Raw genomic sequence first — 9,644 nt, 5'->3', positions numbered from 1 at the left:
TCCGGGGTCCAGTGCTGTGGCTCTCCGGTGAAAAGAGCCATATAGATGTAGAAGTCCTACTCCCACAGGGCAAGAAGCTGTTTGACTTGCCCATAAGAAATGAAGGTGAGGACATCAGGGAGGAACACAGTTAAGTCCAAGGGGGCACTGTAGTGAGGCTGACTCCTGGTGACGGTGGGTCCCTGTACAGCACCATAGCCCTCTGCCCCTCCTCCCCGACCAGACCTGCTTGGCACCCTACCTACCTGCATTCTATCTCCCTCCCTGGGTTCCCAACCCACCTTATCTATTTTAGCCTCTCTGCATTTTTCTCCTTACCACCTTATATTACTGCTACTTCCAAGCCCCTTGTTAGAAGGAGGTGGTCAGAGAAAGGGGACCGCAGTCACTGTGAGCAACATAGACAGAACCAGTGCTTAGTTCGTGGGCCACTAACCCTACTCAGTGCATAGATTTCCATTGAGCAGTGCTTGAGGGACATAAAAGGCTTTTATAAGGTCACTGCTAGAATTAAGTTGCTGGAATGAGGGGTCATGCAATGTAATTTTTAAGGTTTCTTATATCACAAGGTCGTTGGAAAGACTTGATAATAATAGAGGGGTGCAGGAATTATAGACCTGTACCTATGAAGCTGGCAATTTCTTGTGTGTGCTATTTATGAGGTTAGACAATCTCCCTCCCTCCCTCCCTCCCTCCCTCCCTCCCTCCCTCCCTCCCTTCCTTCCTTCCTTCCTTCCTTCCAACAGCCCCATGTAGATCATATTCAATGTGTCAAATAAGGTTCTGGAGGTCTTAAGATGAAAGACGTAGGCTTTGTTTTAGTGGAGTACAGACAAGCTAAGTATGCCTCACACGTGCCATTGCTTCTTTTCATGCTTCCAGCAGACCTCACAAGTCATTACCGCACACTTACCCTCAGAAGCCATCTCAGCAATAGTTTTTAGCGTTGGCTTAAGTGGTAAACGCTTTTGTATAGTGTCACTGCAGAAACATTCATGACTGTATCACTGTGCTTCCACACTACATGTGAAGTCTACTTAATGCCCAGTTTCTGCTACACGAATGTACATACCGAGAAAGAATCAGTTTCCCTAGAGTCTTAGGCTCAGCATTCCTGGTGGCTTTCTGCCTCAAGTGCCCAGTTCCTGACATTCCCAGCACTCTTCAAATTGGGAAGTGTGCATATGGTTTCAGAGGTGTTGCAAGGATATTAAAGACAAGCTTTTTACTCCTTGTAGAAGGATTGCAATCCCTTTTCACTCCAGCATGTCTCCGGTGAGAACTTACGGAGTGCTTACTCTGTGCCTCTGCTCTGCTAGATTGAAGACTTCAGAGCAATGAGAAACCATTTTTTGATCACAGTTTAGTGGAGCAGGCAGGTATGAAACTAAATTCCAATCACAAGAAAGCAAGGATAGAGGGATATACAGAGCTCTGGGAACATGCAGGGGAGAATAGGATTAATTCTGTCAGGGAGCATCATAAAATGTGTCAAAGGGAGGGACACATGCACTGGAATTTGAAGGGTGAGTGGAGTGCAATAGGCTGAGAAGATGAAAATGAGCTTTCTGAGGAAAGAAAGAACAAAGAAGGCGAATAAACAGTGTTGGAAAAGCATCATGCACAACAAAGCAGATAAGAAACTTTGGGTCAAGATTATGAACAGACTTGACTACCAGGTTCATGGTACTATAAACATAAGAGCAAATATTACTGCTGGCTTGTTTATTCACATTATTTCTAATTTGTGTATGTTCTAGGCTGACTAACTATCCACAAGCCAAGGAACGGTTGGTTTTTGCCACTAATTGAACCAGTTCATCAACATCAGACACCTTTTGTGACATTCCAGAAGGAAAAAGAAAGGAAGGGAAGGAGGAAGGAAGGAAGGAAGGAAGGCAGGCAGGCATGGAGGAAAGGAAAGGAAAGGAGGAGGGAAGAAAAAAGGAAGGAAGGAAAGGAAGGAAGGAAGGAAGGAAGGATGGGAGGGAGGAGGAAAGGAAAGGGAGGAAGGAAGGGAGGGAGGGAGGAAAAAAGGGAAGAAGGGAGGGAGAGAAAATGAGAGGGAGAGAGATACAGATAAATCATAATTAAAAGGAAAAAAAGAAGAGGAGAAAGTAAAGGGGGAAATAAAAAGTAAGAAATCATTTGGGTCCACTGCCAACAAGAGTTAGGAAAGCTGATTTCTTAAGATAAACTGAAGTAAAACAAAATATGCTCCATATGTTGAAACTGTATACTTAGTTTGAGATAAACAAAAACATGTTTGGAGAATAGCTGCCATAATTAAAAAGAAATTAAAAGAAAGAAAGGAAAACCATCTGGGGATAGATACATATTTAGACACACACACACGTGCATGCGCGCGCGTGCGCACACACACACACACACACACACACACAGTGATTTCAAAACTTGAAGTTGTTTCTTTTTTATTTATTTAAGTAAACTCTTGTTGCAAAAGGGCATTGCAACAGCTTTGCCCAAAGTACCTCACGTTCCACGCTGGGGCTGTGCAGGACTCCTCAGCATTGTTCAGATGCCAAAAGATCTTTCCAAACCTTGTCCTTTGCTTCTGTTTCTCCTCTGCTGTGGACGCCTACCCTCCCTTTTCCCTCCGGACCTGTCCAACTTACCCCTGAGCATCCAACTAAAATGTCACCTACTCCCACAGGTGTGCCACACACACAGCTGACTGGAAAATGACTTGTTCACCTGTGAACTTTATGCGGCTATATCAGTTTCCTGTGGCTGTTATAATGAAGTTCCACAAGCCGGGTGGCTTAAAGCAATAGTTTATTGTTTCACAGTTCTGGAAGCTAAAAGTCTGAAATCAGGGAATGGAAATCAGGTTGAGTCCTTAGGTTTCTGAGGGAGAATCTGTTCCATACCTTTTTCCCAGCTCCTAATAATGGCTGGCAATCTTTGGTGTTCTTTGGACTGTGGATGTGCCACTCCAGTCTCTCCTCCATGTCACATGGTGCTCTCCCTCCCTGTGTCTCTGTGTCTTCACGTGGCCATCTTCTCATAAGGGCACATCATGTGAGATTAGAGCCCCACCCTATTCCAGCGTGACTCCACGTTGATTTAACGAGTCACATCAGCAACGATCTCATTTCCAAACAAAGGCACTTTCTGGAGCCCTGGGGACTGGGACTTCAACATATCTTTTCAGGGACACAATTCAACCCATAACAACATGCCTCCTTCATTGAAGGAGTCTGCTGCGTGCGTGTCCGTGTCTCCCATCCCCAGAGAAGTGGATGAGAAACTCCATTTCAAAGACTACATATACTTTTAACCTTGTATTTCCAAGACTGAGCATAATAAATGTAGTAAATTCATAATTAACGTCTTCACACTGAATTAAATGTGGAAAGCTATGGACAGAGGGTTTCTGATGAAAGCTAAAAGGAGGTTAGGAGGCAGTTAGGTCTATACCTAAGGAGAAACACAGAGCACGGTGACCCTCTTGTCGTTACAGTTCCCAGACAGGGATTTCTTTCCCTACAGTGGGCGAGGTGGTAGAAAAGACCCCTTGCCTGGAACCATCTAATGTGATGAGCATCTGAGAACAAAAGACCCATATTTGAGTGTCATTCTGTCTAGATAGCTGCACAGTATCAATACTGTCACTACTCCTCTGTTTGCCTCAGTTTATCTTCAAAAGATGAGAGTCATACTAGAAGGGGAGTCATTTTAAAATTTAAAGAAGGATAAGAACTCTTTTTTCACCTGAAATCTTGCCCAAAGCCCAAATTTATTTTTTTTTAATTTTTTTTCAAAGTTTATTTATTTTTGGGACAGAGAGAGACAGAGCATGAACGGGGGAGGGGCAGAGAGAGAGGGAGACACAGAATCGGAAACAGGCTCCAGGCTCTGAGCTGTCAGCACAGAGCCTGACGCAGGGCTCGAACTCGCAGACCGCGAGATCGTGACCTGGCTGAAGTCGGACACTTAACCGACTGCGCCACCCAGGCGCCCCAAATGTTTTATTTATTTTTGAGACAGAGAGAGACAGAGCATGAACGGGGGAGGGGCAGAGAGAGAGGGAGACACAGAATTGGAAGCAGGCTCCAGGCTCCGAGCCATCAGCCCAGAGCCTGATGCGGGGCTCGAACTCACGGACCGTGAGATCGTGACCTGGCTGAAGTCAGACGCTCAACCGACTGCGGCACCCAGGCGCCCCCAGAAGAGACTTTTTTTTTTTTTTAATTTTTTTTTCAACGTTTATTTATTTTTGGGACAGAGAGAGACAGAGCATGAACGGGGGAGGGGCAGAGAGAGAGGGAGACACAGAATCGGAAACAGGCTCCAGGCTCTGAGCCATCCGCCCAGAGCCTGACGCGGGGCTCGAACTCGCAGACCGCGAGATCGTGACCTGGCTGAAGTCGGACGCTTAACCGACTGCGCCACCCAGGCGCCCCCAAAGCCCGAATTTAAATAGCAGATCTATGTGAATCTGTCAAAGATCTGTGAAGACAGTAAGCCCGCATTGCCACTGGCCCAGACTTCCACAAGGATTCTCCACAGGATGTTCTGAAGAATTCTGGAAACATAGATTTAAAAGCACTTTACAAACGGAAGTGTAGGTTTGGGATGCAGTCATAGACATAGAAGGTTGTAGACTCATAGAAGGAGGAGGAAGAGGAAGAAGAGAAGGAGGACAGGGGGAGGGGGGAGGGGCAAGGAAGGAGAGTGAAGAAGGGATGAAAAACTTACTAGAAAATAAAAGATGCTAGGGAGGAGATGGCAAGGAGGGATCCGGACCTCAGACAAATCTTTCGGTGGCCGTAGAAAGGTATTTCAAAGTGGTATCCCAATTCTGTCTTTGCCATCATGTAGTCAGTTGTGCATTTGGCTGGCCATTTTTCCATATCATAACTATATGATCACAAAAGTAACAGTATGACGGAGAGACAGAGAATGTGGAAGACTCTGTAAAAATTTCAACTAATACAGCCGAAGGGTTTGTCTTATGGAAGTTAGTAATATCTAAAAAACAACTTTATCATAATTAGTTTTGTGTATTTTGCTCCTGTAGTCATGAGTTGGTTGTATTTCCCAGGGCACACAATTTGTTGTATGCTTCTGTTCCTCAGCGAATGTTGATCCTTCATTCTGACATGCCCATCTCTACCCTCACCCCCTATCCTTCCTTCCAAATGTAACTTAAACTTAGCATTCTCCAGGAAACCTCTGAACACCCAAGTCCAATGAACCTCACTCTCCTCCATGTACCTCTGTGCATTCTCTGTATCTTGCATGAGTTGTACTGTCGTGCTGAATCATAAGCTATTTATTCAACCGCTACTTGTTTTCAAATGACGAGTTCTTTTGGAGCAGTTTTATATCTGTACTCCCCAGTACGTGTTCACTGTGCCTGGAAGGTGAGAGGTATTATACATGTTTGCCGAATTAACTAATATATAGGTGAGTCTATTTCAAACTGCTTTGAAGTTTTCAGGTGATCTTACAAAAGCATTAAGGTGAAAATAGGCATAATTTGAATGTCAGTATTCTATTTAATTTGTGTAAGAGAAATGAAATACTGCAGTCAAATCTCTGGTGGCGGCTTTATATTCTTGATTTAACACAGTCATGATGAGGAACACAGAAAATGGACATGGTTGTTTTTTTTTTTTTTTTCAAACATCTTGGCAATTAGCCCAAGAGCCAAATGTTTTATTTTAATGGTATGTTTCTTCTCTCATACCACAACTAGTAAACATTTCAGATCACACATACACACAATGTTTGTTTGTATTTACTATAATTCCCTATGCAACTCCAGATGCTTGGACCATTTAGGCATCTAATACATGTTTGATGAATTAAGGAATAAATGAAGGAACACTTGAATAAAATGAGTTAAGATTCTGACATCCATTAGCAAGCTGTTACCAGTTTTCATCTGCCTGGTTTGAATGTAGGCCATCCATTTGGAGAGAGAGAATGGAAAAATGTGGCACAAACCACCAATCTGTTCAATGGTTTTGAATCAATGCTTAAAATATAATCACTTGTAAAACGTTTAGTACACTGGGAGGTAGAATATTGGGTTCTGACTCCAGGTCTGTCCCAACATTGCTATTTGAGATTAACTTTTTGGCTAAGATTGAGCTTGATCCCTCCTACATTAATGTATTCTGACTTCACGATACACAGTCTGGAGTTTCTCTAGGTCCGATATGATTCCGATGTGATTATACATGAGGCTGGATGTACAATATGTGTACATCCCAGGCAGGCTTTTGCTTTGTTATCTTTGATAGGCAAGCATCATCTCAAAGTCTTAAAGAAATAAATGATTGTCTCTTTAATTTTCAGGGAAGTTTGCTGGGCGTAGGGAAGTCATCCTCTGTGCTTCAAGCAGTGCCCCTCTGGCTCCATACTTCTGTCCCACTCTGTATTCAAAAATCTGCAGTTAAGTGGAGAGCTCATTCTTAGAAGAAAGCTTCATTCAGCATTATTTGAAAGTGGAGCATGCCTCTTGGGGTAGGAGTGGTAAAAGATCTCACTCAGTACCTCAAGTAATGTATCAAATGTTTCTTACAACCATATTCCATACTCCCCAGAGAATTCTGGCAAATTAAGCATTCTCCACCTTCTTACACCCCCCCACTCACTTCCTAAATTATTTCCCTGATCCGTGTCAGGGTGACATGCCATGTCTGATCATACATTTATGCAGCGGCTTATAACTCACAATGCTTTCATCTACATTATTTTAAGAGAACCACACAAGTCTCAGAAGGGCTTGTTGGATTAATTTCTGCTCATTCTTCAGACAGGGAAATTGAGGCTCAGAACGTTCAAGAGATATGAAAGGATAGATAATGAAAGTGAACTGCATTGTGCCTTGAACTTTTTGATTTCTGGATCAAGGCTAATTGATTTCACCAGGGTGTTCTAGTGGGCATTTAAGAAACAGCTTTGCTGGCTCGTGTATTCTTTCCTTCAGCATATTTACAGAGCATCTATTATTTGCAGGTATTGTCCCTGGTGTTGATGTTCTAATAGTAACAAGTCATAATCCTTTCTCTCATTGAGTTTATAGTTGGGAAGAAAAAGGATATAGGAATTGCAATACCTACTAACTCAGAAAAGCAAGCAAAGAAACACATTCACTAATTGGAAGGAGTCATCTAATCATCTTTAATTTGCCATGACTAGATAATCGAGCAAAGATGACCTTCATCTATGGCCTGCAGTCCGCTACTGAATTGCATTTTTTCCTGATATAATTCACTGACCAACTGGAGAAAATGTAACACAGTAGCTGTACATAACCTCACTGGACTATCATCAAATACAAATTAACCACATAGTAAATAAGTGTCAGGGCCTGGAAGCAAATCAGTGTGACAGATTCGCTTTTCTGCCTGGAAACTTTGATTTTTATAGGGCTTTCAATAACAAAAGAACAGGATGCCTCTGGAGTACCAAAAGTAAGGACATTTGGATGTTTACCCAAAAACACACAACGTGGAATGACTCTTTTTCCAGGCAGCTACTGCTCGAAGAAGTTTCAGTCATTCCTGCTCATCAGTGTTGAGTCCTCTAGGGGTTCTCTCTTAAGAGACATTAGGAGTTTCTACACTTCTTTACCGTTTCAATGGCACTGGTTTCTCTCCTGTTGATAATTCTTAAACCAGTGCAGAAACTACTTGGAGATCATTGTAAACATGCTGGGGCGTATGGAAATGGTGGTAAGCGCTCCCTCCTAAGGAGAAAGAACTATTTAATGAAAGTGTAAGGAAGGGGGAAAAATGAAACTTATTCTTTGGGTTGACTAGTTTTGGGTTGCTATTTGTAGTGTTTTCTTTTACTCCCCTGGAAGTGAGTCCAACATAGGAAAGGGCAAGCTACTATTTTTGAGAAAAAGAACATTTCAGACTTTTATCAGAACTGGAATACGAAGCATGGATGGAAGAACTTTTAAATGATATGCAAACCGAGAAAGATATCCAATGGCAGACTGTTAAAAAGAAGTGGTTTATTATGTAATTGACCATAATAAAGATACCCCAGGGTCTCTGAGATCTATTGGATTATTCAACTGGTTGATTTCTTGGGTATAAATGCCTTTGTGATTCCAATTTTAGTATATGTGCTGCGAAGTGAGCATTGCCTTTGTGATTCCAAATGGACGAGTGTTTAACTTCATTGGGCTTTTGAATAGTGTAACTGACATTCATCAACTTGCTTTTCTTCTGGGCCCTGAAATAGCCACGCAGTACTTGGGCATGCTGTAGAAAAGCCTAGTTTGGTTGATTTACTGGATTTAAGTATGATTTTTCTCACAATGATTTGGGCCATTTGTTCTTGAGATAGTTTGGCACATTGGAGACAGTAGTGACAGTCTAAATTTCTTGAGTGTATGCTTGATAGACCATACAGTAGACCACCAGAGGCTGAAGCTGACAAGATTGGATTCTAGCTTGCTGCAGAGGCCTATGTGGGCATCAGAGCCATTTTAGTGTTTGGGCAGGGGATGGAATTTGCAGATAGATTTCAGGGTAGTCCCAAGTGGCCAGAATGGTTATCCACATGCTCTTCTCGTAGGTATGGAGCTGACCACTTGGACAGACTCATATCACAGGCTCTCAAAATTAGATCTGTAATTGCCCATTACGTTCTGGACAGGGCTCAATTACTATTTGAACTCAGCATGAACCATTTTCTTGGAAAATCAGAGAAAGAAGACCTAAATATTACCATTAAGAAACAGAAAATGGATACTCTTCCCATTCAAAAATAGGAGCAAGGGTGCCTCGGTGGCTCAGTCATTTGAGCCTCTGACTTTGGCTCAGGTCGCGTTCTCATGGTTCATGAGTTCGAGCCCCCCTGTTGGCTCTGTGCTGACAGCTTGGAGCCTGGAGCCTGCTTCGGATTCTGTCTCTCTCTCTCTCTGCCCTTCCCCACCGCCTTTCAAAAATAAACATTAAAAATTAAAAAAAATAATAAGAGCAAATACTGTTAACATTTAGTTGAGAAAATAACTGGAAATTGAATTAAAATTTTTCAGATGAAGGAAATATAAGGAGTGCAGCAATCTATCATTTTTATATTACTTTTTTTAAAAAAAGAGATGTTTGAAATGAAAGCCAAAATGGATATTTGGGGGTCAAATCATGTATATTACCATTATCTAAATTCTGGTAGATATTTCTGCTTCATGTAACATCAGCTATTTTAGTTTATTTTAAAATATCTTCAATGAGGAAAATATCACAGAATAAATTCATATTATGCATTTTTTAAAAAATCGTTTTTGCATCTCTACTGTGTGCGAGTGATTTTGCTAAGTCTGTGGGGAAAAGTGAACCAGAAAGCCACCCATTCTTGCAGAAATCCTGTTTCTCAGTGGCTGTGAAAAATCAAACAGCTCCGCACTTAGCCTCCGTGGGGAGTATGCCATATGCGTGGCGCACAAATGGAATTAAAGTGAAGATGCCTTGGGGTACTGGCTTGATACTGAAGAAAACATTTATGATCAAGTCTTTTAATCAATTATCAGACCACCTCGTTGAAACCATACTACTTCCAGACACCATATTTATCATTTAATTGGAGTTCGTAACAGAACCTGTTTTTCCTTATGTCTTTTGTTTGCCAATTCTTCCTGCATTACTTTTCAA

The 9,644-nt window shown here is 42.1% G+C and overlaps 1 pseudogene; it reads left to right on the top strand.

Annotated features, from left to right (window-relative positions):
* Positions 1 to 7,190: 7,190 nt before the first annotated feature.
* On the top strand, positions 7,191 to 8,764 carry LOC125156210 (metalloendopeptidase OMA1, mitochondrial-like; annotated as a pseudogene).
* Positions 8,765 to 9,644: the final 880 nt, after the last annotated feature.

The sequence above is a fragment of the Prionailurus viverrinus genome, chromosome F2 (assembly GCF_022837055.1).
Source record: "Prionailurus viverrinus isolate Anna chromosome F2, UM_Priviv_1.0, whole genome shotgun sequence".
NCBI lineage: Eukaryota > Metazoa > Chordata > Mammalia > Carnivora > Felidae > Prionailurus > Prionailurus viverrinus.
Note: the sequence above shows the minus strand (reverse complement) of the source record. Positions and strands in the feature narration are given on the sequence as shown.